We start from the raw sequence: 26,435 nt of genomic DNA on the forward strand, positions 1-26,435 counted from the left end.
CCAAGTACCTACTATGTGCTACGTATAGCCCTTGAGAAACTTCTTGTCCAGGCAGAAAAGCAGATACTTCTATCTGCTCTACAGATGGCTAGTGACCACCTGTGAGCACAACGCAGTGGGAAAAGCCACAGTAGACAGAGTCCTGTCCTTGGGGACTCACGTTTCCATAGTTTACATCTGAAGTGCTGCGAGGGGAGGAGAGCTGGGTGGGAGGGCACAGGGCTCCAAGGGGAAGCTCGGAGGAGGCTTCGTTGAGAAGGTGACGTTTGTGATGATCTGAGGTCAGTGAACAAGCCAGGCGTCCTTGGGGGTGGGATGGGAGACTAACGTCACGAAGGCCTGGCTCAGGTTTATGGCTGCCATGGCTGGGCAGCCCCATCCAACAGAGATAGAACATGAACTACCTTGGTCCTTTTATGCTTCCCAGTAGCCATATATTTTAAAAAGTAGGACACATGAAATTTATGTTAATATTTTCATTTTATGTGATGAAACAAGATATTATAATTTCAATGCGTAAGTGATGTAAAAATTTTCAATGAGATGTTTTACCCTCTCTCTCCTGTACTATGTCTGGTGTATATCTGACAGCCCATCTCAGTCAGATGCTAAATCTTCACTGGAAACACTTAACCCGTTTTAGAGTCCATAAAATTTATAGTTAAATAAACACTCACATTGTTGCAAGCATACTTTAGAGTTTCCTAATAAATTAGTGGTAAATCAGTTTTAAATTTATAGTTTTTTATTTGGATTCTAGGGATTGAACCCCGGGCTTCCCATTTGCCAGGCACATGCTGTACTGCTGAGCTATATCCCCCCAAACCCAGGCACATGCTGTACTGCTGAGCTACACCCCCCAAACCCTGGTACATGCTGTACTGCTGAGCTATAGCCCCCCCAAACCCTGGGACATACTGTACTGCTGAGCTATAGCCCCCCCAAACCCTGGTACATCCGTTTTCCGATGAATCACTGACAACAAAATGCACATAGAAACCCTTGTGCTAGCCAGGCCAGTAGGGCTGGTGGAACTGGTGACATCCCACAGTCAGATCTGCCTGGCTGAGTAAGGGGAAGGATGCGGGACTTGGGGCAGATGGCATCAGGTGAGGGCTCTGAGCAGAGGCCGACGAGCTGGCTTTGGCTTTAGAGTTCAGCTCAGACAGGGAAGCCCTGTAAGAGGTGTAGGGACTTCAGGTGAGGCTGGTGGTGACCTCCACCAGGAGGTAGCAGGGAGATGGTGAATGCAGTTGGTCCTTGCGGTGTTTCTGGTGAAGCTGATGAAGTGGGGAGGTGGGTGGGAGGCGAGGGGTAGAGTGTATCCCTAGACATTGGGAAATTTGTACATACCATACTTGGGTTATAGAAGGTTCTTGTCCAGCCTCTTGCCATGATGGACAGCTCCTCTTGCATCCCAGAGGACAGTTTGTGACAAGGTTGGCCATTAAAACAAATCAAGGGATGGGCAAGATGACTCAGTGGGGGTAAGGGTGTTGCTGGCCAGCCCTATCAACCTGGAACCCACAGAGTGAAAGGAAAGAAGGAACTCCTGGCCTCCACCTGTGTATCATGGCCTCTGTGTACCCGCCAGCCCTACAACATAAGCGTTAGAAGAAGAAAACCAAACAAATCAAATAAGAGGCTGTGGAGATGCGGCCACATGTGTCAGGACTCAGCTTTGAGTCCTTATAAAAATCCCAGGGCTTCTAAGGTGAGGTGGGAGGCCCTGAAAGTTCATGGGCCGACTAGCCTGGTGTATACAGTGGTGAGAAGCAAGGAGATTCGGTCTCAGGGTAGAAGCTAAGGACCAATACTGAAGATCATACCCAAGAACTACACCACGCCCTGCAATGTACATCCCCCACACCCCAGCCAAGACACAAAGGACACACACAGAACCAAATCAAACCAACCAAAATCAAGCAAGTTATCTGTGCTTCTAGCTTCTCTGATGCTTAGTTTCCAAAGGTCACAGCAAGCCTGGGGTTTTCTGGGTTGGTCCTCATTTGAAGATCAAATCTTATTTTGGAGTGACCCCAAGAACACTGATGGATAGATCCAGGAGTGACTGGAAACTCCCTGGGTATGGGCAGGAGATGACTGAAATAAGATAGGCACCAAGAACTCCTAATATTTTAAGACCTTCAACTCTGTGGGCGCAGGGTTTGTAAGGTAACTCCGAGGTAAGGCCTCGCTGTTGAGAGTCACTAGCTGACCGCTGCGTCGAAAGCTTACTGATGCTCCCAGAGCTCTCCGGGACTATAAGCGATGCAACGATAAAGGTTTCCTTTATAGTGGGAGAAAGAGGGCAGGAATGGCTTTAGAGGTATTCTCCCAGTCTCTTGGTGTCTGATGGTTGGCCTTAGAGGGTCTGAGGGTCTTGGTACCTGTGGGCCAGCTCCCCTAGTTGGGTGGCCAGGCATGCTGGGTGTGGGCCTTCTGACCCCTTCAGAGCTGGACCCTGCCACAGGTAACTGAATCTTCAACTGTTAGTGGTGCAGGCAAGAGTGGTGTTAAGGGATTATGGTGGTCTGCTGGTTCACAGATGCGGATTCCTCCATACACGAGGCATTTCAGGAGTCCTGTGCACAGGCTTCTCTGGCCTTTGGGTGGAGAGAGATGTATCTGCAACTGGAATGTGGGCGAGGAAGAAAAGGTGGGGAGACGGCAACAAGGGGACCCGGGATCTAACTGACCTTTGACCCACGGCTTTCCACCTGAGGAGCTTTGGCTTCTCAGCAGACATGTAGCAGAGCCCAGAGCCATGCTTGGTTATCCCAGTCAGGGGAGGATTTGACAGACTCACCGAAGTGAGGCATTACCTGGTTCCAAACAGCAGATGTTGAGGAAGCCTGGGGGATGGCTTGTCACAGGGACAAATGGGGGGATGAAATGCCATCCTAAGCGCAGTGTGACACTTGTCTGCCTTCTCTGGGATGAGGGACTAGGACTCTAACATGCATTTTGTTGTTTGTTTTGAGGGTTTCACTACGTAGGCCACTGCTGGCCCAGCACTTGCTATATTAACCAGGCTGGCCTCAAACCCTCAGAGGTTCACCTGCCACTGCCTCCTGAGTGCTGATTCAAGGTGTGTACTACCACACCAGGCTCTCAGACTTGGATCTAAGTTCTGAGTTCATGTTCAGGCCCCTCCGGAGTTCATTCTTTGTTTATGGTCTCTGTGTCTTTATATCCTTGGAGGTTTTCCCTGTAGATGGCCTGGAGTGTGAGCCACGTGGGAGCCCATGAGAAGGAAAGATGTAGGGGCCTTTCCAGGAACCCCTCTTGCCTCCGAGAGGCCTCAGATGCTGGGCCCCCTTCATCTTGGTCTTTTTTTCCCCCTGAGAGCAGGCGGAGCTGTAGTCTCCATTTAAGAAAGAGGATTTGCAGGGCTATTACTTCTGTGCTTGTGAGGGGGAGACTTAGCTGGCTGAGTGGCAGGTTTCCTGGCATGGGGAGAAGCAGCTGGTGTGCCAGTGTGGGTCCATCTAGAAGCCTCTTGAGATTGCGTTGGTCAGTGTTTTCCAGGTCTACCTTGGGAAGCAAGTTCTTGTGCTGAGCTCTGTACAACCCCTGGGAAAGACAGATTGAGAGAAGTCGGTGCCGACACACGGAAGGTCTGAGGGCCTCCCACTGGGAGGACTCTCGTGATGCTTGCTCTTTGCTAGGTGCTGACCCTGGTGACGTTGGGAACACCAAGATGGATGGTGTATGGTTGAAGGTATGCAGGCTGTGGTAGCTTGGAGGCTTGCAGACAGCTATGGACTCCACAAGGCCCCTCCCTCCCTACAGGTGTGCTGTGAGTCTGAATGGAGACCTTTCAGATGAACTGGGGCTTGAGGTGGGCTTTCAGGGCTTCATGAGGCAGAAGTGAAAGAGTGTTCTGAGCTTGAAGGGGTGATGGCGAAGGGGGGTTGCGAGGCCCCAAATTGGAGAGTGCTAGGTGTTCTGGGAGGACCCGGGGAGGCAGGTTTCTCTGGGAGTGAAAAAGAATGGACCAAAATGGGACAGGGGTTCTCTGGTCTTCGCGTACCAGGCTGAGGGTTTGCATGCTTATTGAAAGGCATAAGGAGCAGGGCTGTAGTGAGGTGAAGTTTTGGCACAGAGAACAGTGGTAGGAAGAAACTGGCAGTGAGGGCTTGAACCATGTAGGGGCAGTGGGCAAGGAGAAGGTAGAAGATAAGTCAGCACATGGAAGCCATCCTCCCTCTGGCCCAGGATTTCCGAGGCTGTGTGTGAAGGCTGATACAAGTCCTGTGGCTTGGGTACCTCCCTGTTCTGCTCAAAATCCAGCCCTTCCTTGGAGGACAGGCATCAGTGAGCAGCCAGGCAGTCTGCTGTCTCAAAGAGTCGAGTGGCAGAGTGCCCACACCACCCGGCACCAACTGGCACCAGCACCCTGGCTGGGGGCTCTCCTTCTGGAACCCATCAGTACTGGCTTCCAGCCAGACCCGATGGAGATGGACAAACCCTCTTCCTGCATGTTTTCAAAGATCTGGGTGGAGTGGCGACAGCATGCAGAGACAGCTCCCCCCCCTCCAGGCTCATGTATAGCGGAGAAGTGTCTGATAACATAGGGGCAAGTGGGCAACGATCGGGACTCCCTGATTAACCTGTGCCATGGCTGTCAGAGAGGACTCGAGAACACAGGTGGAGGATTCTGGCTCGGCAACAGTCACCATTTTGAATTGTCAAGGAGGAGTGCTGGACTGATCGGGATGGGTGGCAGAGGTGGATTGTGGTAGCATCGAAGGAGACGAGGGAGAATCAGTGGAGATGGCTGTGGCTCTGGAGGGCTCGAGGAGTGCGGGAGGCCATCGAGGGGAAGCCCGGGGTCATCTCACTTCATGGTATATGGATGATTTTATTCTCTAACACGACCGGCTTTTCAAAACACCCATCGTCCGTCCCTACCAGCCACCTCGTGCACTGAGCAGAGATGTCAGTGGGGTCAACAAATCAGCTTAGCCTCTGGTCTTGCCTGTGTCACTGGAGACTTTCCTGGATCCCCAGTTCCTCCCTCCATCACTGTGTTTCTCAGAGGCTAGCTGGGTCTCTTTCCAAGTTGGGGCCTGACCCAGTTCAGGCCCCAGAGAAGCAGAGTCCTGGGCTGGCACTCTTGCCCTGATGTTCATTGTCCTCTGCCCTCTCTGTGTGTGACCTGGACAGACATGAAAGCTCTGAGGGGTAGTGTCCTCCATAGAACAGGATGGTGATGCTGCTGTCTGGGTCCTCAGGAGGATCTCAGATCAGGGGTGTGCTGGCGTCAGCACACGGAGGCTGCCTGCAGGTATTTGGTGAGTGAACAAGGATGGGGTAGGCACGGATGGCAGAGGTGGGTGAGAGGAGACAGGCCCAAGGGGAGGCCCGCAGCAGGGAGTCTGTGATGAGGTGTCAGGAGGACAGAAAGACTGTCCTGGGGGCTGGGCTGGGGGAATGCTCCAGTGTCTCCAGCACAGCGAGTGACAGGTATGCTGTGTCAGCAGCCCCAGTGACCTGCACACCACTCAGGGTCTGCTCTTCCTTCAGTGAGTATGGTAGTCCCCAAAGGGCAGTCCCCAAATACCTTGATTACCCCCCACAGTGGCAGGGGAAGCAGAGTGTCTCAAGGCAAGCTCTCTCTGTTGCTGCGCTCTTTCCCATATGCCTTCTGGCTGCTTTCTTCTCCTGGAATTTGATCCAACCCTGTGGAAATCTGCTTCAGCCTCCTAATGGCTATGGTAGACTGAGGAGTGGGGCAGATTTGTCTGTTCTAGGTATAGACCATAAGGGGCCATGTTGTCTGCAGAGATGGAAAATGAATAAAACCGACTGGAAGTTGGTCCACTTTTTACTATGCACTTGTAAACAAGGTCTGTGGTAGTCTACTCTTCTCCACTGTGGACACGGATGCTCCCGCATGCTAGAATGGAGCTGGCTAATGTCCTTCGGCCCAGGGTCGGCATGACTGCAAACATTAAAACTCCTCAAGTCTGCTCCAGGAGGCCCTGGATGATTTGAAAGATGAACCCACCCAGGAATGCTTTGGGAGCCAAGGGAGAGAGACAGAGATAGATAGATAGATAGATAGATAGATAGATAGATAGATAGATAGATGATAGATAGATGATAGATAGATGATAGATAGATAGATAGATAGATAGAGGAGAGAGAGAGAGAGAGAGAGAGAGAGAGAGAGAGAGAGAGAGAGAGAGAGAGAGGACCTCCCTGCGAGATAAAGGCAGAGGAGTAGTGAGCGAAAGGAAGCACAGTGGCAGCTGAACATTGTCTGGGTCCTTGGTTGTAGGCAGAGAAGAGCATGTCTGATCTGTCTCCTGGGGATTAGCTAGCCAGCACTAGTGAGTTCCAGAAGACCTAGCCAGGGTGCTCTGGGGCTAGCAGGCAGCTTTCTGTCAGTGTCATAGAGCACTGGGCAGGGGCAAGGTTCACATTTTCCTGCTCTGAATAACAAGGGTGCCCTGAGGACCACTGTGAGCACTTTAGGGTTGTCCTGAAGTTGTCCAAACAGGTTCCCTTGAAGGACATGGTGCGTGCGTGCGTATGTGCGTGTGTGTGTGTGTGTGTGTTTGCTTTGTTTGTGTAAGAATTGCAGGATCACTTTCCCTTCGATTTGGGAGACTCAGCAGATGTACAAGGAGGAGGTGTGTTCCTGAGGCTACCTAGTCGCAGGGCAACATGCTTGTGTGTGTGTGTGTGGGGGGGCAGTGTTTGGCCTCTTTTCCAGCTGAACACCTTGAAGGTCTTGTTTCAGAATATCCAGGCCAAGGAACATTTTGGAAGTGTGTCACTGCTGCAGCTGAATGTGGACATTAGTTAAGGGTGGCTAATGGTCCTGTGTGGTAGGTAGGCCCTGCAGGCACAACAGCGACCTTTCGGTCCTCTCAATCCCTTTCAATTGGCAGGTGTGTCCTATTCCCTCAGAACACATTTGGAACTGGTCAGCAGGCTAAGGGGTGTCGTATGGGTTCCTGGGGCTGAGCAGCCAGGCTAGGCATAGCCCACAAACAATTCTCAGAAATTTGTGGCGCTTTCACCATGTTGGCTGAATACTGAAGAGTTGGCAGGATATGGAGTAGGCATAGAGAAGAGGTTTTATCCGGGTGTTAATTCTGAACAGTTGGCACCAGCTGCCAGAGGAGCTGTGAAGAGGAGGATTCTGAGGTGCTAGCTGCCCTCAGTGAGAAAAGCACTGTGATTGATTTGTCATGTCTGTCATGGAAGCAGAGATGGGGGAGAGGGCAAGTGCTTTCCCTGCAGAAGGAATACAGAGATCCTAGACTGACTGTTAGTGAAGAACTCATACTTCGTCATACCCCAGTTTCTTCAGCCCTAACATGGGAGTGATAGGCTGATTGTAGGTACTGAGGAAGAAAATGGAGTTCAACATTTTACAAAAGGTGAAAACATGGAGTTTGGATCTCATTGATTTGGAGTCACTCAGAAGCCCAAAGTGTCTCTGCCTCTCTGCTTGCCGTGGGCACCATACAGACAGTGTATAAGACACTTGATTGGCATGACTTGTGACCAGTCCTGTGCCAGGCACCTGATACCATGATACATTCTTTACTGAAGTATCAAAGAAGTGTTTGTCACATTTCTGTCTGGTAGTCATTTTGTTTCTGCCAATAATTCCCCCACGTGATGATTTAAACACTGTTTCTGTATGTAATGAGGAATTTTGTCTCTGACTCTCCATTAAAGGTAGCAAAATTGCTTTATACAGTCTGAAAGCCCAACAAGATCATATACTAACAATGCATACATTATGCAAATCTGTGTGGAGTTACTTAAGTTGCATAATGGGTGGCTGAAGGAGGGCTGGGAAGGGGGAGGAGGAGGAGTGGGAGTTCTTTCCATTTACCCCACAGGGTGAGTTTTCCCTGCCCATCTTGATCTTGAGATGTCTGGTCCTGTTTTTTCCTACTGGGAAGCTGCCTGTCCCTCTGTAATCACCCTCACTGCAAGACAGCCACTCAGGGAGTCACAGAGGGCCTTGTGCTTGCTTCTTGACCAGAAGGATTTCATTAACTCTCATAGACAGCTTTCCTTGAGAGGGCCCCTTGGTCATTGTCTCTCCTGTATTTGAGGCTTTGGACTTTGTTAAGCCATCGTGAATTGTGAGTCTTACAACTGGGTGGCTTTTTTCTTGGATTCTATGGGAAGTGGAGGGGAGAAGGTACCTTGGGGACACCACTCCTGATCTGTCTGCTTTCTCTATGAACATATCTGATTTTATACTCTGGCTATGAGGGGTTTCAATCTTCTCCTCTTCCTCCCCACCTTCCCTAACCTCTCTAAGCTCCCCTTTGTCCTACACCCTCAGGAGCTGGGACTAAACCTGGGGTCTCCTGAATGCTAGGTACTGAGTCCCAGTCCTCACAACCCCTCTTCCCTCACGAATCTCAGGGCTTAGAATTTGACAAGGACTGATATCAAGACCAAGGGTATTCGAGGCCAGCGGATGCTCCAAGGTAGCCTGGGGATTTGGAGGGTTAAGGTTTAAGAGGTGTTAGGAACCAGCTGTGTAGGTCAGGCAGGTGTGGGAGCATCTGGGCAGTTGACTTCTCTGGATAGTGCAGAGAGTGTGCTCCGTGCAGTAGATAGGTACAAGAGTCACTTCTGGTAGAGGGTGGGTAGGGGGCTGAGCCTGCAAACAGTCTGGGGCTGAGTGTGAACAAACTTGCTCCAAGTTCTCAGTACCAGGACTCGTGCTAGGCTCTAGGGCTCTGAAGGCAGGTGCCTAGTCTTGGTACTTCATGAAGACATTAAGATTATTGCCCCATCTGTAGCAGAGTGCGGTAAGGCTCAGTCTCATGGCCAATGAGAGAGCAGCCATCATCTAAGGAAGACCGTGTGACTCCCAAAGCCCGTTCCCTTGACACCGAGCATCCGATCCAGATCTCTGGTGACAGGGTGTGAACAGAGGGTCTGTGCAGTGTGCTAGAAGTAAGGGGAGGGATGGAGCTGGAAACACAAGTAGCAGGGACATTAAAGGACAGTGGGGAGGGCCGTGGGTGAGCCATGTTAGGGAGTCTTAACATGTTGGCCTTGTCTTTGGGGAATGACAGAAGTTCCTTGGTGGGGGTGGGGTGGGCAGGGACATTGAGCAGATATATCTGCCCAGACACTGGGGAGCTGTCAGGTGAGGCATACCTGGTGTACTGGCTCCTGTCTTGCCGAGACGGCCATGGTTGGGGCAGGTGCAGGGTGTTGTCCTTCTGTTGGCCTGTTTGTTGAACCGGAGCATAGGTATCTCCTGCTTGGGGTTGGGTGTGTTGGAACAGTTTGTGGGCCCTTTTTCCCTGGAGTGGGGCTAAAGCTCTTCCCGTATCTTCTCACACCAAGAACGGGCCCCACAAGCACCATGGAAGATCGGGCTGGAAGGATCCATGTGGATCCAAGTGCAAAAGAGGAACCTGAGCCCCCGTGAGGGGAGCGACTTTCTTCATGTCCCATATGCAATGAAGGACTAATCATAGGAGTTCTGGTTCTCAGGTTCCTGGAGTCCTTCCTCACTTGCTCTGCTTTGGGCTTGCCGCATTGCCTTCTGTGGAATGTCTATGCTCTTGACTGTCGCCTTTACGTCCTTTTGGGTTAGGTGGCATTTAGTTCTGGAGAGATCTCAAATGATAGCACCAGTTGATGGAGCGGAACTTCCTGATTCCACGAGTGCCTGGTGGGGCCATGCACACACACAGTCTGCTCTCCAGCTACGCACAGACCCTGTGTTCAAGCTCCTGAGTCTTGGAGGAGCTCTGGTTTGGGGTTGGTGGTGGACAGTAGGGAGGAGCCCCTGGTGTTCAGATTTGAGGTGTTCTGCTGACAGCTCTGAGTGTTAGAGACTGTGACTTTAGGCAGGCGATTTAGCCTGTTAATTTTCTCATGAATAAAATAGGAGGTAACAGCACCTTCTTTAGGGGTGCATAAACCCTGATACATTTTCTTTTTAAATCTGAGACGGGGTCTTTACAGCCTTCAGTGGCTTTAAATTCTCTATGTAGACAAGGTGGACCTTGCATTCAGAGGTCTGCCTGCCTCTGCCTGCCAAGTCGGGGGATTCGGGTGTTTGCTACCTTGCCCAGCCCTTGCTACATTTTGAAATTACCTTGGGATCTTTTTAAAAAAATGTGATGTAAAGGAAAAACAAAAATCAACACATAAACAACCAAAAAACCCTGATGCCTGTCCCAGCTTTCTGACCTCATTGGTTGGAGCAGCCTGGACACTGGGAATTTCCCAAGCTCCTTGGGTTATTCTAGTGTGCAGCAAAGTCTGGGAACCACTATCATAAGTTTGTTGGAGATTAAAGGAGATAACACAGGTTCCTGTGGCAAATTCAATATTGGAGGTAATTATTCTTGGTCTTCCTCTCATTGCTTTTAATGTGAGCTTTGGTAGGAGAGGGAGGATTTCACTTTTGTTCCACTGTGGGTCTGTCCTCAGTGGCCAGTTTTTACACAGAAGAGTCCCTCCCTCTTTCTGGCCATTATTTCTGCCACTTTAGGGCCAGCTTCAGTCTTCCTGATGGCTATGATTAGGTTGGGTGCCCAGAAGTGAGCTGGGATGTGCTGGGCTCAGTGGCAGGTGGTCAGGCCTTTCCCTCAGTCCCTTCCTGGTGGCTTTGAATCCTCAGGATAGCCAATAGAGTCAGAGCTGAAGATGCTTGCTGGATCTTTGAGATGTTCTCGGCTGTTGCCTGGCACCAGCAGAGGCTGTGAAGGAAGACACATTTCCCCAGACTCCTCTGCTGCCCTGACAGGAAGTTGTGCATCAATGGGCTGACAGGAAGAAAATGGCTCTGCTGCTGGGAGAAGCTGATGGGGGCTGAGGGAAAAGTAGAATCTTTTGGTCCACAGTGAGGAGTCTCTTTCCTCAGGCAATTCCCCTGTTTATTTTCCTTTCAACACGAAGATTGGGTTTCGCTAACGAGGAGCCACAGGAGGAAGGCGAGAGGGGCCTGTGCAGGTGTGGCAATGGGGAGTTTGGTGACAAGATGCCCTGGCTTTTGTCAGGATCCTTTCTCCCAGCCCCCTGCCTTGGGGACTGCGAGGTGACTAAGCACTCTGTGATCTCCAGTGCTTTGCTCTGTCTACCAACCCTACCTTTGCAGATGCCTTTGATTTCTGTTTCTTTTTTGCCACCCTCCCTTCCCCAAAACCCCACAGTGAGTCTTTTAATAGCATAGGCCTTTTGGATCTCTAACCAATCAGTTGCCAAATCCCATCCAAAGTACACCCAGAATAGATGCTTTTAATAAAATATATCACCTTTAAGCCAGCAGAAACCTGTGAAATTTGTACATTTCTTCTGGAGCATCTCTACAAATTTTACAGTATTGAAATCACCACCCGGTGACCTTTGAGAAAATACTAGACAAATTGCAAGCAATAAATAGACAAACTAAGCACCGTTCTAGCAAGGGCCTTTCCTGGTGGACTCTGAGCCTAGGCCTTTTTAATCTCCGACTCCCACCTCCATCCCAGGCCATGGAGCTGCCCCGTGCCCCAAGGCCTGTTTTCTGCCTGACTTCTGGCAAAGAGCTGTTGGCATGGGAGTCCTTGGCCTTGCCAAGCGTGAGCTGAGCTGTGGTCTGAGCTGGGTGGCCTTCCTGATGGGAAGACATTCCATGCCTAGGCCGGCTCTTGGTCACCTGAGTGTAAAGATGCACTCCGATGATTAAGTTGTCATTTGGTCCCCTAGGTCCAGTCTCTGCTGTTTCTGCTGTCTGGGTACCTTCCTGCTTGTGAGTTGCTGCAGCACAGGGACTGTGCAGGGGTAACACCCTGTTTATGTTTTGTGTACGGAAAGCCATTTGAAGGCAATGGTCTGATAATAATAATAATAATAATAATAATAATAATAATAATAATAAATCACATCAGTGGGAACCCTCAGAGAGTCTTGGTCATTCAGGGCTCCCCGGGGGTCAGTGTGTCTCTTGGGCAGGTGCAGGGGGCATTGTGTGCCGCCTCCTAGCGGCTGCTCCTTGCAGTTGCCACCATGGCTATGGTCACGTGTTTATGGGTTCATTTCACGGGTCAATGAACTTAGTCACTGGCCTGGCTGCTTTGCCATCACCATTTGATGACCCATGGTGGCATCAGTGGGGGCAGGTCTTCAGGTCACTTGGATTTCCGTCACTGTTTTCCTGTGAATTACCACCTCACAAGGCTCGGTTGTGCCTGAAACCCTATTCCCCTCCCATGTGGGGAGGAAGGGAGAGAAAGAGAAAAGCAGAGGTTACAGCATGTTCAGAGCCGACTGGCTTTTCCATAGGTGACACGGCTTTCTGAGACCAAGGCAGTCTGGGTTCACTCCCTTAACTTGACAACTGAGTCTATCAATATTACCGACATTTTTTTTTTTCATATCTCAGGTAAAATGCTGGTTTTCTGGAGACAGTGGAGTGATAGGAAGACAACAGCCACCTGACTCCTGTGTGTGTGTGTAGGGTGGGTGGGGTCTGATTGTCTGGAGCCTATGATGTAACTAGGAGCTGCAGAGATGGGTGGGGCTTGTACTTGCAGTGCTATTCTGTCCCAGAAGCTGGAGAAGTGACAAAGAGAAGCTAAAGAATGCGTGGCATGGCCTGTTGTACGTCACCTTGCTACAGAACCAATGTGGTACCTCAGAAGAAGCACTGAGGTCCGGGTCCAGGATCCAGGCTCTGGGTTTTGTTTCCAGATCTGTATTCTGCAGCTAGGTGACTGTGACCTGTGTGTCCTGACCTCAGTGTCCTGACCTGTATGGTGTGAGGAGCCTAAGACCTGTCCCTGCCCCGAGAGTCCACACTCAGGATCTCCCTTCTTGGCAGCCATCTCTTTGTTCTGTATTTGTTCCCCTGCCTCTTGCCATCTGACTCCGCCTCCTGGCTTACCATAACCAGCAGCTGGTGGTGGTTGGAGCCGGAGGGATGAGTCCCTTGGGAAGAATGTACCCTCCTGACTCTGCAGCCCATTGGCTTCCTCCCTCTGACCCCAGGACTCTGGGCTTCCACCATCACATCCTGGGCCCAGCTGGCTCTCTTCAGTGAAGTCACCACTTCCTGCGCCTACAACCCTTCCACCTGGCCTGCATCTGACAACAGGCAGCTGCTTCGTAGCCAGTGACGTCTTTGTGAGAAATGACAGTGCACTTGGCCTGGCCTGTCTTTTTCCTATGCTGACTTGGGTTTTAAAAGCTCAGCTGTTGTCGTCTACAGTGGTTGTCTGTGAACTCCGGTGTTGGCTTTTCCCACCCTGGGAATCACTTCTGAAAGCCTTATTGGCCTTCTGCTCCTCTCCCATCCAAGCGTTCCTCCAGGGTGAGGAGCCCCAGGAGGGCTTGGCAGGCTTTCTGTTTTCCTTGGTCTCTGAGCACAGCTGTTAGAGTTCAAAGCGTAAGTGATGGATGCTGAACAAATAACTATCTGTTTAGCCAGTGGGATGAGGAAATTAAGGTGACTCAGATATTAAATTCCTAACTCTAAGTGTGACTACCTGAGGGATCAAATCTGTGGCGGAGCAATGCATAGCTCCCTCTCCTGAGGAATCCATTTCTTCTCCATCTAGCATCTATGAGTAGGTGCCAGGTCTTGTGAGGGGCAAGGGAGCAGAAGGAAGAGAGCCTTCCCCCTCCTCCCTCTGGTGCAGAGTAGAAGATTGTACGTGTGGGACTTCGAGGGTTCTAGTGGTTTCATCTAGACTCCACTCTTTGGCTGGCAATCTTAAAGCATGTTCCTGGAAAACAGAAACAGTGCAGAAGGGAAGAAGTATGGGGGAGGAGCCTGGGATGAAGGTGGGGGAGACAGACGGGAGCATCGCAGCTAACTTTCCCACGAGGGAGCGTTCCACACAGTTGCCTGCTGAAATCCACAGCCTTGGGCAGCAGGAGGCCAGAGGAATGAGATCTTTCTCAGCTCTGCCCGGCTTGTTTCTGCATGGTGCCCCAGTTTTACCATCTGTCAGGTTTCTCTATGTAGCTCTGGCTGTCCTGGAACTCGCTCTGTAGACCAGGCTGGCCTCGAACTCACAGAGATCTACCTGCCTCTGCCTCTTTCTCCCAGTGCTGGGATTAAAGGCATGCGCCACCACACCTGCTAGTTTCATTATCTCCAAGACAGGCTTTGGCTGAGGTGACAGAGAGGACTGCTTAGATCTGCATTTCTGAGAGTGGCGTGGGGCTGGCGCACTCTGATCATGGACCCAAATATCAGACACTCAACTGTCAACTGACTTTCCCTGGCTTCTCCCATTTCAACACTGGTGGGACCTGTGGGAGCCCTGTCACCTTCTCACTTGCAAGGGGCGCCTTCCAGCGGCACTGCAGCAAGATGGGAACCTCTGGGTCTCCGTGTTTGCATGTTGTTCTGATCTGGACATACTCTTCTTAGAATTTCTTAATTGTTTTTCTTTCTGTCAGTGAGGCCCCTTGAAGCTCTTATGGCAAAGGGCTTCTGAGCACACATAAACACACACACATACACACACACACACACACACTTTGATGCATTTGGTTGGCTTTCTGTCAGGCCTGTTTCCAGGTAGCTGTGGACCATCCCACATACCCAATCATGGGGCTACTTCAAAGCACAGAAAGAGCCCTCAATGAGGTTCACACCCATGAATTTACCAAAAAGGCTTGACGATGTTTTGGCTATGCTGTGTTGGCAGAATTGGAGTTTTCATTGTGTGGCTTTATGTAATTGGTTAGATATGCCGGGCCTTAGGTTTTCTTTCTTTCTTTTTATTATTATTATTATTATTACTAATACAAATTTTCACCTCCTCCCCTCCTCCCATTTTCTTCCCCCTTCCTCCTCCCCCTCCCTCTCCAGTCCAAAGAGCAGTCAGGGTTCCCTGCCCTGTGGGAAGTGCAAGGTCCTCCCCCCTCCATCCAGGTCTAGGAAGGTGAGCATCCAAACAGGCTAGGCTCCCACAAAGCCAGTACATGCAGTAGGATCAAAACCCAGTGCCATTGTTCTTGGCTTCTCATCAGCCCTCATTGTCAGCCATGATCAGAGAGTCCGGTCTGAGCTCCCAAGGTCCAAATGGGGAGGCCTTAGGTTTTCTGTCCATGCATCAGGAGTGACTTGCTCTGTCTCCTAAAGATCAAATAGGAAATTGGGAAGAATAAAATCAAACAAAAGCCATAATAGGAAAATTCTAAGCTGATGTCCAGTGATCAAATATATTCTGTTAGTTAGCTCTTGACAGGTTGCTACTTCTGAGAAATTCTGTGCTGGGAAATTCAAGCCAGCGAGAACTAAAGCAAGCTAGGCTCATGACTATGGCTGTCCATAATTGATATGATAAACCTTAAAGGAGTGACATAGAAGTGCAATTAATCCAGGCACAGTGACACCGCCTTGCTAAAAATAGTGTCTACTAATAATTACTTTGATCTAGCAAATGATGCCTGTCTGTGAGCCTGGCTGGGGCAGAGGGTCTGCTAATGCAGTAGAAAATCCCTCCCTTCTACAAGGTGAGAGACTTCAGGGTGGAGGGGTAGGAAAGTGAGCCCATCTCTCAGGCCCACTGGCAGCAAATGCATTGCGGATAAGAAGGTGTCTGACTCACTGTCGGGTATCATACAAGGCTACTATTCATATTAATAATTATGTCAGGCACAAAGTGGACTCTCTGGGCTAGCGGACATTATAGATACCCTGTGTATGGGTTGTGGTGTGAGCTCATGGGAAGTCATGACTACTAGAACACGCTCACATTCATCATCTGGCCTTCACAACAATCCTGGAGGGGAGAAGAGGTTTTGCTGTGACTGAATTTAAAGACAATAACAGGGCCAAATGGTCCACCTGCCATTTTTGGACTGGCTTTCTAGGTGGTTGTCCTCACGAAGGTAGAGGCAGCTGGCTGGGGTCAGGGAACTCTGTGGCCATGGAAACAGAGGGAGGGGTCAGTCAGCCTGGCTTCTGCAGAAGGGAGCAGGTGTCAGCAAGAGCAGGGTGACCTCAGCGGGCCTCAGCCTGGGACTCTACTAGTCTTGGACAAGGGATTAGAAAGCTTGGGGTTAGCTGAGAGTGAGCATGGTGGTAGAGACCTTTGATCCAATACTCAGGGCAGGTAGACCCTGTGAGTGTGAGGCCAGTCTACATAGTGAGTTATAGGCCAGCCAGGGTTACACACACACACACACACACACACACACACACACACACGGGGGGGGGGGAGCTTGAGGTTAGAGTCCAGCCCCTCTACTTCCCCATTATCCTTGGGAAAACTTACGGGTTCTCTATGCCCCATTTTCTCAATTGTCAAGTGCAACACCATGCTTTTTTTTGGAGGTCTTTCCCTCCCTCCCTCCCTCTCTCCCTCCTCTTTCTTCCCCTCCCTCCCTCCTTTCTTTCAAGATACTTAGTGCCAGGACCTGCTGGGCAGCACTTTCGCAGGCTGTCTTTGAGTGTTTGAGATTGGAACGTTCCCAGAAGCAGCCTTCACGGGGCCTCAAAACTGTGGACAATCCACTATTGCTAGACAGAGACACATCCAGGCCTTGTGGTTCCTTGTAGGGGGTAGTTTCATAACTATCTGATGCTCTGTAGTTAGCTCTCATCCACACTGACTTGCAGATCTGCGGAGGAGGCAGCAGGGACACAGGCTACCGAGCCCCGAGCTTGCTCAGGGACTCTTCGCCCTCACTGTATTTCTGGATCACCGAGCCGGGACGGCCCCTGTTCCTTCAGCCTGGACAGTTTTGTTTCACTGGGTACATGCAGGGTCCCAGTTTCCTTCATGGCAGATTCTTGGGTGTCCCTAAGCATCTGAGATTTGCTTCCTGAAGCTGATCATGGTGGATGTGCTCATGAAGGGGGGAGGTGACCTCCTGACTCATCGCCTGTTCATTGAAGCATCTTATGCTACCCTTCCTTGGGGTAGCCATTTTGTCCAGTCCCAGCTGGGAAGGAAGCACACGGGGCCTGTAGGAAGGAAAGCTGCTCCCTACAGCTCCTCGATCTCCGTTTACATCAGTGGCCATGTGACCCGCGGCTGGCTTTCTGGGTCCTCAGATAAGCTTGCCTGATCTGAGTAGTTGACGTGGCTCAAGTGGTGCCCCATTGCTGGCATTGCTGGCGCTCAAAGCAAGGTGGGCAGGCTGGCAACGGTTTGGTGCCAGAGGACTAGAGAAAGAGACGGTTTGTAAAGGTACCACAGCCAGCCCATTCATAGCCCATGTTTGGTCTCCGCCTTTTCTGTCAACATCATCCATCACAGCTAAACAATCGAAAAGCCCGTGTGCCAAATGGTTAGGAGTTAACAGCTCATGGTGGTGCTGAGTTTCCGAAAACAGTATTTCCGCTTCTTCTGCAGACTGAAATGCCAATTGTTCCATGCCAACTGGTTATTTTTCCAGACCATTTCTCTTTATTTATGTTGAAGTGGCTGTGTTTTAAGCGAGAGGAAGATGGAGAACCTGGAGTAGGTAATTGCTATTTCTTTTGATTTGAGCCATTGGAGAAATAGTCTTTCCCCAAATCTTGAAATGAGCCCACAGGTGCTGAGGAGGGTCAGGCGGGCCCTGCCCTTTGGGGGAGCGTCAGGCTAGTCACAGGCAGGACAGGGGCAAGGGGAAAGGCCAGCCCAAGCCTTGGGAGGCTGGAACTCTTACCCCTTTCAGTTTTGAATGTGATCTTGGATAGGAGAGGCCTCAGTTTCCTATCTGTAAATAGGGACTGGGAGATCCAGTCTGAGGCCAGCAGCCGTGGCGAGTGTGAGCTCTGTATTGCTTTTCAGCACCACAGGGCTTGTGACATTGCTGACTGGCTGATACTCTCATGCCACAGTAGAGGAAGGAGAAAGAAAATGACTAGGTGATAGGCCTGGAAATGGCTTCTCAGGCAGGGTCCAGGCTCTCGGAGAACAGATGAAGTCAAGCGTGACAGGACTGCCAGGTGAGCCTGTGAACGCAAACTTAGCTTCGAAAGTTGCTCTACCACAAGCTGACTTCTGCTGGGGACAAGCCAGCCTTCCTGTCCCTACTGTCCTCATGTAGAATTTCCAAGGATGCCTTCAGACCTGGCATGAGAAGGGGGACTGCCATAGGGACCGTGAGGCCAAGTCGGAGTGAGACTCACAGGGGTACTGGCTTAGCTTCACACCTAAGTAGACCGAGGACAGATTTCTGAGACAGTCAAGGCCTTCCAGGGGAGTGTCTCTCAAAGGTGCCTGCAGAGGAAGCAAATTGTCAGCCTGAAGAGTCAGTCAGACCAGCCTGGGCTAACGGCTGCTGCCGCTCTCACACAGCGAGCCAGGAGGGTTCAACTGTGTGGCTTTAAGTTGCCACCAATGGCAAGATTCAGGACTCCATCATTTTGTGCATATGAGCATCTGCCTGGTGGCATCTCAGTGATGACGCTGATTCCTGCCTCCCGGGTTCCTAGAGGAGAAGCTCTCATCTCTAGCCCGCATATCAGAGCCAGAGATCATTTTAAAAAGCCTGCAGAGATTCTGAATCCGTTGTTCTGGTTAGGGCTGAGGTCACTCTATCCTAGGCCCTGGGTCTTGTGCCTGGGGGAGTTGCATCCCTGTTCACACTCGTGGTGGGACGGAGATGCTGCTATTCCTCCTTAGCATTCCGAAGCACATTTGCTTGTGCTGGCTTTGTCCGGAAGAGGCCTCGGCAGCTCCCTCTGGAGTAGCAATCAAGCTCTGGGAAGGCCCCGTCCTGTTGTTTCTACTTCCCACACAACACGAGGCCTGGCACATGGCAAGTGTGTAACACAAATTCTGATTAATCGCCGGTGTCGTAAGTGTGGCAGGAAATGCAGGAAGGCGGCGTGCAGCACACCTCCTTGTCTGTCTGCCCTTTTCTGCCCACACATTGTAAAGGAATCATCTCAATCAGAATTATGTCTGTGGCTGAAGGGGCTTGGGACTTGATATCTGGAGAACTTGGTCTCTAAAGTGACCTTCTCTTTCTTTCCTTGGGGCACCACACCATGGGAGAGCCAGGCGCCGGGAGGATCGTCGCCTCTTAAACTGGTGCCTTAGTCTTCATGTTGGCTTCACTAGACAATACCAGGCCACCCTCTGTTCAGACCCGAGTGTCCTTGGTATTTTCACTGCATGATATCCCTCAGATATCAGGTCCTATGTCCTTCTGGAAGTGACAAAGTAGAAGGCCACAGAGAAGCACCCTAGGCCAAAGTGATTTTATGTGTTTTAGTCCAAGATGTTGGCTTCCTTCACTCACCGGCACCCCATCTTCCCTCCCCATGCCAGGTTAGGCTTGGGCTGGACTTGCAGGGACAATCAGGACTCCCAGCCCTGACCTCAGACTGTCGTCACGCCAAAGTCACTGAGGTTTAATGGCACAGCTGGGGCCTGGCCACGAGATTTTCTCCAGACCCTGTGTTATGAGAGCATGGATGTTATAGTCAGACTTCTTTAGGTTCAAATCTTGCCTCTACTTCCTCCTTGCCCAGGGGCTGTGGATAAGTGACAAGCTTTCTCTCAGCTCCAGAACTCTCTCTATAGGGTGGGGCCACGTGGGCCCCGGGGCAAGTGAGCACATATTACTCGTTCTTTTGGTTGTCCCCTTTTTGCTTCATGAATTTGAAGATGTGTCTACTTTGGGGACACATCTCTAAATTTTGCTCCCTTCCTTCAAATATTCAGTATTCAGCGTTCAACTGGTATTTATTGACTTGCTATGTACTGGACGGTAGTTCCCCTGTGATGACATAGGAAGGAATTTAGTGTTAAGATATACCCTCTGTGACTGGCGTTCTGGCTAGGATGAGCAACAGTAACAGGTCAGGTCTTGTCAAGTGACCCCCAGCTTGTGTGTGCAGCCTTGGAGAGAGTGTGGGGCAAGAACAGGTCTCAGGCAGGTAATGCTCTCAGCTGAGAGGGTGGATGAGACTGGAGGCAGAGAAGGTGGCACAGCAGGGCACAGCTCCAGGCAGCCATATGTTTAGATCCCCTCTGAGTTAGTCAGCCTGCTGAGCCCAGGGCTGAGAGAACAGTGTGGCCCACTGGAGGCCTTCTGCCAGGGCACTGTGCCTCAGATACACTCCAGAACAGAAGCACTACATGAAGGGAAGACTAGTCGCATGCATGGTCACTGTAAGGTTGAAGCAGCCATGAGGACCTTGCACGAAGGGTTGCGGGAAAGGTGTCTGAGGCTTAGACCCAGGAGCCCTCGAAAGCATTCTGCCAGTGGGTGAGGCTGCAAGGCTGCAGCTCACACTGAAGATGCAGGGGCTCCTCAGATGAGTGTCGCCTCCTCTGCAAGGCTGCAGCTCACACTGAGGATGCAGGGGCTCCTCAGATGAGTGTCGCCTTCTCTGCAAGGCTGCAGCTCACACTGAGGATGCAGGGGCTCTTCAGATGAGTGTCACTCCTCTGGTCCCGGTCACTCCTTGATGAGTACAGCCCAAAGGGACCAGGTGTTCTCTCAGTTGGAGATTCTTGTCCGTTTTGACCATCTCTGCCCTATTTGTCCTCCTGGCCCTTCCTGTCCATTTTCTCTCTCTTTTCTGGCATTTGGCTATGTGCAGGACGAGCGCTGAGGGCGCCTGTCCGAAGGGTATAGTTCGGCTATGGAGGTCAGGGTGCTGATGGGACAGGATTCTGTCAGTATGTGGGGGTGTGTGGGGGGGACCCCAGTGTTCTGTGGAGGCTCAGCCTGGAGCCTGGGAGAGCAAAGGCTCAGCCACATGGCTGCCCGAGTAAAGGAGATGTAGCCGGGTGGTGTCTCTGAAGTGCTGGGAAGACAAGGTGCTGATGGTGGAGCCTGCGATGGAGACCAAGTCAGCTTCTCTGCTCTACGTGACAAGAGGAAATGTGTTTGACTTTAAAAATGTGGAAAAATAACTCTGTCTTATGTGTGGAAGTGAGAGAAGGGGAGGGACTGGAGACCTTGGGAGGATAAGGCCCAAAGAAGAAACTGGAAGCCCAGTGTTAGAGCAGAGAAGCCTCAGAGACTTGAATTCTAACCTTCTGTTGTCAGGTTCTGTGTTATAGAAAGAGACAATGAAAACGTTATTATCCCCATGCTAACAATAGGTTAGAGTGGGCCGAGCCTTTCCATGACTCCATTCTGGACCGTGAGTACCTACAATGAGATGGAACATCACCCTGAGGATGCTGGTAGTGCCAGCATGAACTCAGGTGACCTCATGACCCAGATGACCTCAGACAGGTACACCTGGGAGGAAGACTAGCTAAGGTCTGATTAGGCAAGACAGTGAAAGTTCAGAAGGCAAAGTGAGGAGAAAGGGGCAGGGAAAGGAAGGTAGGGGAAGGAAGGAAGGAAGGAAGGAAGGAAGGAAGGAAGGAAGGAAGGAAGGAAGGAAGGAAGGAAGGAAGGAAGGAGAAGGAAGCAGGGGAAAGAAGGCTAGGCTAGGTGCAGAATGACAGGCCCAGGTAGAGGAGAGAAGCAGGGTCTCCCTGGAGATCAGCAGCCAAGACTGCTGACTTCCCTGGCAGCACGGGTGGGGGGAAAGGGGGGGCGCGGGAGGGTGGGCAGGACAGGGAAGGAAGGCCTGGCTTAATCTGCATAGCATTAATTAGCAAGAGTGTCTAATTAGGACAACCATTACAGAGCTCCAGTACGAAGCCAGTGCTGAATATCAATCAGTCTTGGAGCCTCTTCATGAAATTGAAGCAAAGGTTGACCTTATTAAACAGGAAAGATTCTAACTCAATTATTTCCCAAGTCGAATGCACAAAGCGAGGTGATGTCAGGAAGGCACATCAGACCTTAATTCGGGAAATACAGGTTCTGGATGTTTTCACCTCTGTCCCTTGGGGGCTCCTAAGCAGCGACAGAGTCATGAATGGGCCATGTGCATGTGCTGCGTGCTCGCAAGCACACCCTTGGAGCTTATTAACTTGGCTGGGGACAGGAGCTGCACAGCCTCTGGTGCTGAAGCTTGCATTTCACTTTGGTTCAGAGCTTCTGCATGACTCTGTCTGCATCGTTTTCTTTCCCCCACCCACAATGTTCCAAATAATAAAACACATTAAAAACTTCAAAGTCTCTGGGGAGATCTACTGTAATCATTACAATTCTGGCCTGTCTCTGGAAGCTGCAAGGCAGGCCAGGAGAGCAATTTATCATGCAGGCTCAGAGGCCTGGGGACCACTCTATCACCTTGTGCACAACCCCAGGAAGGGATGCAGCAGCCCTGAGAAGCTGCTCCTTGATTGAACATGGAGGCCAGTGGGGCCCAGCTGCAGGGCTGTGGGCTCAAAGCTGGAAGGAAGGTGGGTCTGAGTGGCAGCCTGACCCCCCAAACCTGCCTTTGCTCTTTGTTGGCTTCGCCCTTGGATAAATACAGTTCATTGGAGCCTCAGTTTACCTTGTCTGCAAAAGAGAGTTCATGATGGCTCCTTTGAGCAGCAGGTGCCTGTAGTAGCAGGACTTTAGTCCAGATTATTATCAGTGGGAAAATTACAGACCTGTGAAGGACTGGTTCGTGTCCAGGAGCGGAACAGGACCACATGGTGGGAACCTCTCCAGGAATGTGTCTTGATCTCCTGCCCAGCCAGAAATCTCTTGTGCAGCCCAAGGCTTCACTGAGGTAACAGGACATACTGTCTCATACAGTCCCGAGGACACCGAAGGGCAGGGGAAGTGTGGGACACAGAGAAATCTGGCAGATAGCTAAAGTCTGAGTGAGCTGCGTGACCTGGAAAACGTCACTTTGAGGACTCTCCAATTCTCGGTGTCTTATGGTAAAACGATGACAAGAGATTTATCAGCGATCAAATGTGTGGTGGGTCTGTTCTGAGGAAGCTCGTGATCAGGGCTCATTAAAGGTTAGCTGTAAAGAAAGTATTTCTTAAGTGCCTGTTATCCTCAGAGTACCAAACAGGTGATGGCTCACACAGCACAATGTGCTAACATGTGTTAACATGTGGGTTAGATAGATTGACAATCAGTGAAGCAATAAAGCTGCCTGAAGCGGGCACGCATGCGTAAGCCCAGCCCAAGCGATTAAGGGGCCCAAGTGCCCACCTGGCCTAAGTGTGAAATCTGCTCAAGCTGAGAATAGTCACTCTTCGAGCATGACACTGGGGAATGGGCATGAGTACATGAAATGAGCTTTCGAAACCCAGAGGACACTTAGAGCATCATCCCCATGCCAGGGATGCGCTCGAGGCTCACTTGCTCCTGCAGCCACCCGTGCAGAAGGCATGTCACAAGTAGAGCTGTAGCCTTCCCGCTGCACAGAAGCCTTCCTGGCAGTCCAGGGCTCAGATTTTGAAAAATAAACTTTTCAATTACAAAATGCTGTCTTCCCAATGTTAATAATGTGAGGAGAGAAGAAAACAGTCTATGATATAGAATATTGGTATTTTCACAATCTTTTTTCTGCATGGAAAAATTGAAAAATAATCAGAAATATGCAGTTTAAGGCTCAAAACTTTCCAGCTGACAGTCTATCCCAACTTCTCTCTCTATGACTTCCGACGCTCTCTCTACGGCCGTACTAGCCTCTGTCACTAGCTGCTCAGATGGTCAGAACCACTTGAATATCCTTGAACCTGTAGGACTAGATGGATTTTGAAACAAGTGCTGGAGAGTTGGCCCTGTGGTTAAGAATGCATACTGCTTCTCCAGAGGACCAGAGTTAGGCTCCTAGCACCCACCGTGGGAGATCGTAAGTGCCTGTAACTCTAGTGGAGTCTACTCCCTTTTTTGGACTCTGTGGGTGCTGCCCTCACATGTACCCCTCTTACATTCATATTTTAAAAATAAAAGTAAAATCTTTATATATAAAAATTCCCCCTTCAATGGAATGTGCCCTGAGTATCCTGCTTGTTGGGGGGTTATTTCTTTGTTGTTAAAAAGATCTCAGACATAGGGGAGAAGGGTTGACTAGTTGACCGCAGGACTCCTCACGGCCAATGAGTCGATTTTAAGGCCCCAGATGGAGTGTGTTAGGGCACAGCGGGTATGACAGGTGCCCCACCATGTGGTGTTTTGCGACTAATTAGTCAACCCTGTGTCATTGGTGTCATCCGAAGGGTCACATCAATTTCAAGCTTCACTAAAGTTCAAGTGGAAAAGAAGATGATAATTCAACATTTTAGCAAATAGAAAATGTTCCAGATCCAGCTAGACTTTTTTTTTTGACATATTTTATAGGTGTTAGAAAATGAGTTAATGTTTTTCTTTTATTGACGTGCGATGAGACCTCAAGGCTGTCTGTAAAGTCTCTAGTAAAGTAAAATCTGCCACTGGTCCCGCAGGCCGTCGCAGTCCAAACCTCTGAGCAGGTGGGAGCTGCCTTTTAATGGAAAAGCTTTGACTTTGGGGAGAAATAGAAGATGCTTAAAGGAGAGGAGACAGCGTCTGGCCTCTGTCCCTTTACCTCTTCCCCGAAAAATGATGGAAATAGACATAGATTCTGATGTTAGCTAGTTTTTTGCCAAGAAGATGAATTAGGGGCGGGAAGGGTGCTGCTGCTCACAGGCCTTCCTGGGGTAGGCGTGATGCTTGCCACATGCTTCTGGACCACTCTGACAAGGACCTTATGGTCATTTCTGGCTGGAGAGCATGGTGAGCTGTCCCAGCCCCTTCCTGTAGGGAAATTCATCATGTCCCACAACAACCCGAGTGTCCCTGTGACTCCAGCTTTTTTCTTCAGCCCCAGCTGGGTCTGGGATCAGCATCAAGTAAGCTTTCAAAGCTCGAACCTTCTGGAGGGTCAGAACTGGCTCTGTGTCTCCTGGTGTTCACGCTGCATCAGCGGAGCACCAGGACCCCCCGAGACACCCCTATACTCACAGGCTCCAGACAGAGCTCCAGGCTGCTCTTAGCTCTGAAGCGCGCAGGAGATGCTAAGTAGACCAGCACTGGGGACAGCATCCAGACCTCTGCCTTGTGCAGTTAGCGCTCTGAACCACTAAGCTACACCCCAGCTTGGCCACGTTTCTCCACAGTGGGAACGTATAGTTCAACTAAGTAAGGGTTTACACAAGAAGACAGACTGAAAACTTCCCGTGGGCGGGGCCATCTCTGTGTACCCCCAGCATGGACCACGCTCTGGGGGTGTCTAGCAGGCACTCAGCAAGCAAGAACTGGTTGAAACTGTTGTGAAAAGGCAAATGAATAAGAACTTGGGATGCTGAGGCAGGAAGATGGAAGTTTACATACCTGGACCTTGTCTTAGAAAACAAAACAGGCTCTTGGGGATGGCTTTACGGGTAAAAGCGATTGCCACACAAGCTTGATGACCTGAGTTCAATTCCTGGGCTTTACATGAAAGTGGAAGGACAGAACAGACTTCCAAAGCTTGTCCTCTGGCTTCCACATGAACACTCTCATGCATGCACATGGCTGCTTGCTTGCCACATGTGCACCCTGCAACAGACAATACAAACATACAAAAACCAAGTATGAATGAACGAACCAGTGAGTTATTTTGCTAGTTCTTCCTTGGGGCTAATTATATTATATTGATATTATATTATAATTATATTGATTATACCAAGGAGATGAGTAGCTTCTATCCCATGTCTGCGCACAGGGGGTGGCCGAGGGCATCAGCATGGGCATCTGCTGGTCCACCTCTGCCAGTGATGCCTCCCTCTCCGAAGCTCTTTCAGCTCTGCTATAAGAATCCCCAGGCGGGCTGGAGAGATGGCTCAGAGGTTAAGAGCATTGCCTGTTCTTCCAAAGGTCCTGAGTTCAATTCCCAGCATCCACATGGTGGCTCACAACCATCTGTAATGAGGTCTGGTGCCCTCTTCTGGCCTGGAGGCATACACACAGACAGAATATTGTATACATAATAAATAAATAAATATTAAAAAAAATATCCCCAGGCTATTAACCTTATGTTGTTGTTGAAATGCTTCTATTGTTATCTTAAAAATCTTAGCTGAAACATAATATGTGTATATTTCTATGGGAGTTTTGTTGCAGACTTTGAAACATATCTGTGATGACTGGCTCAGGCTGGGAAATACCCCATCCCCTCAGACACTGTGCAGTTCTATGTGGCAAGAACGTTTGCCCTTTTCTAGTTATTTGCAATGTGCCATAGGTAGTTATAACCATAGTTACTTGATACAGAATAGTAGAGTTTGTCTCTCTTACCTAGTTATATTTTGGCCTCTTGTCTTAATCGGCTGTTTAGATCCGTGTCGGGGAGTTTTCACCAACATCCCTAATTCCTGGCAGAGTTAGCACAGGGCAATGGCCTGGGGGTCGGAGGCGTTGGCTTTGAACTCCGGCTAAAGTCATTTATGCCTCTGGTCACGTTGTTGCTATAAAGCTGGAACATGCAGAAATTGTACATTATTGATTTCCTTGAGGATAGCATTGTTTCTTTGGTCTCCCCAGCTCTCAGGACCAAAGAGTGGTGCTTGTTGCTCAAGGCTGTGTGGAGGTAGCTCTCCTTCCAGACTTTACTACTTAGGAGTAGTTTCAGCTATATGCTCTGACTGGCAGGAGCAAAACTAATGGCAGCCAAC

At 50.2% G+C, this 26,435-nt stretch overlaps 1 protein-coding gene across 2 annotated transcripts in view; it reads left to right on the forward strand.

Moving 5' to 3' along the window:
* The window catches only part of Kcnn3 (potassium calcium-activated channel subfamily N member 3), a 148,267-nt gene that overhangs the window by 13,682 nt on the left and 108,150 nt on the right, over window positions 1–26,435 (forward strand). The window lies entirely within an intron of this gene.

Source organism: Chionomys nivalis, chromosome 18, assembly GCF_950005125.1.
Source record: "Chionomys nivalis chromosome 18, mChiNiv1.1, whole genome shotgun sequence".
NCBI lineage: Eukaryota > Metazoa > Chordata > Mammalia > Rodentia > Cricetidae > Chionomys > Chionomys nivalis.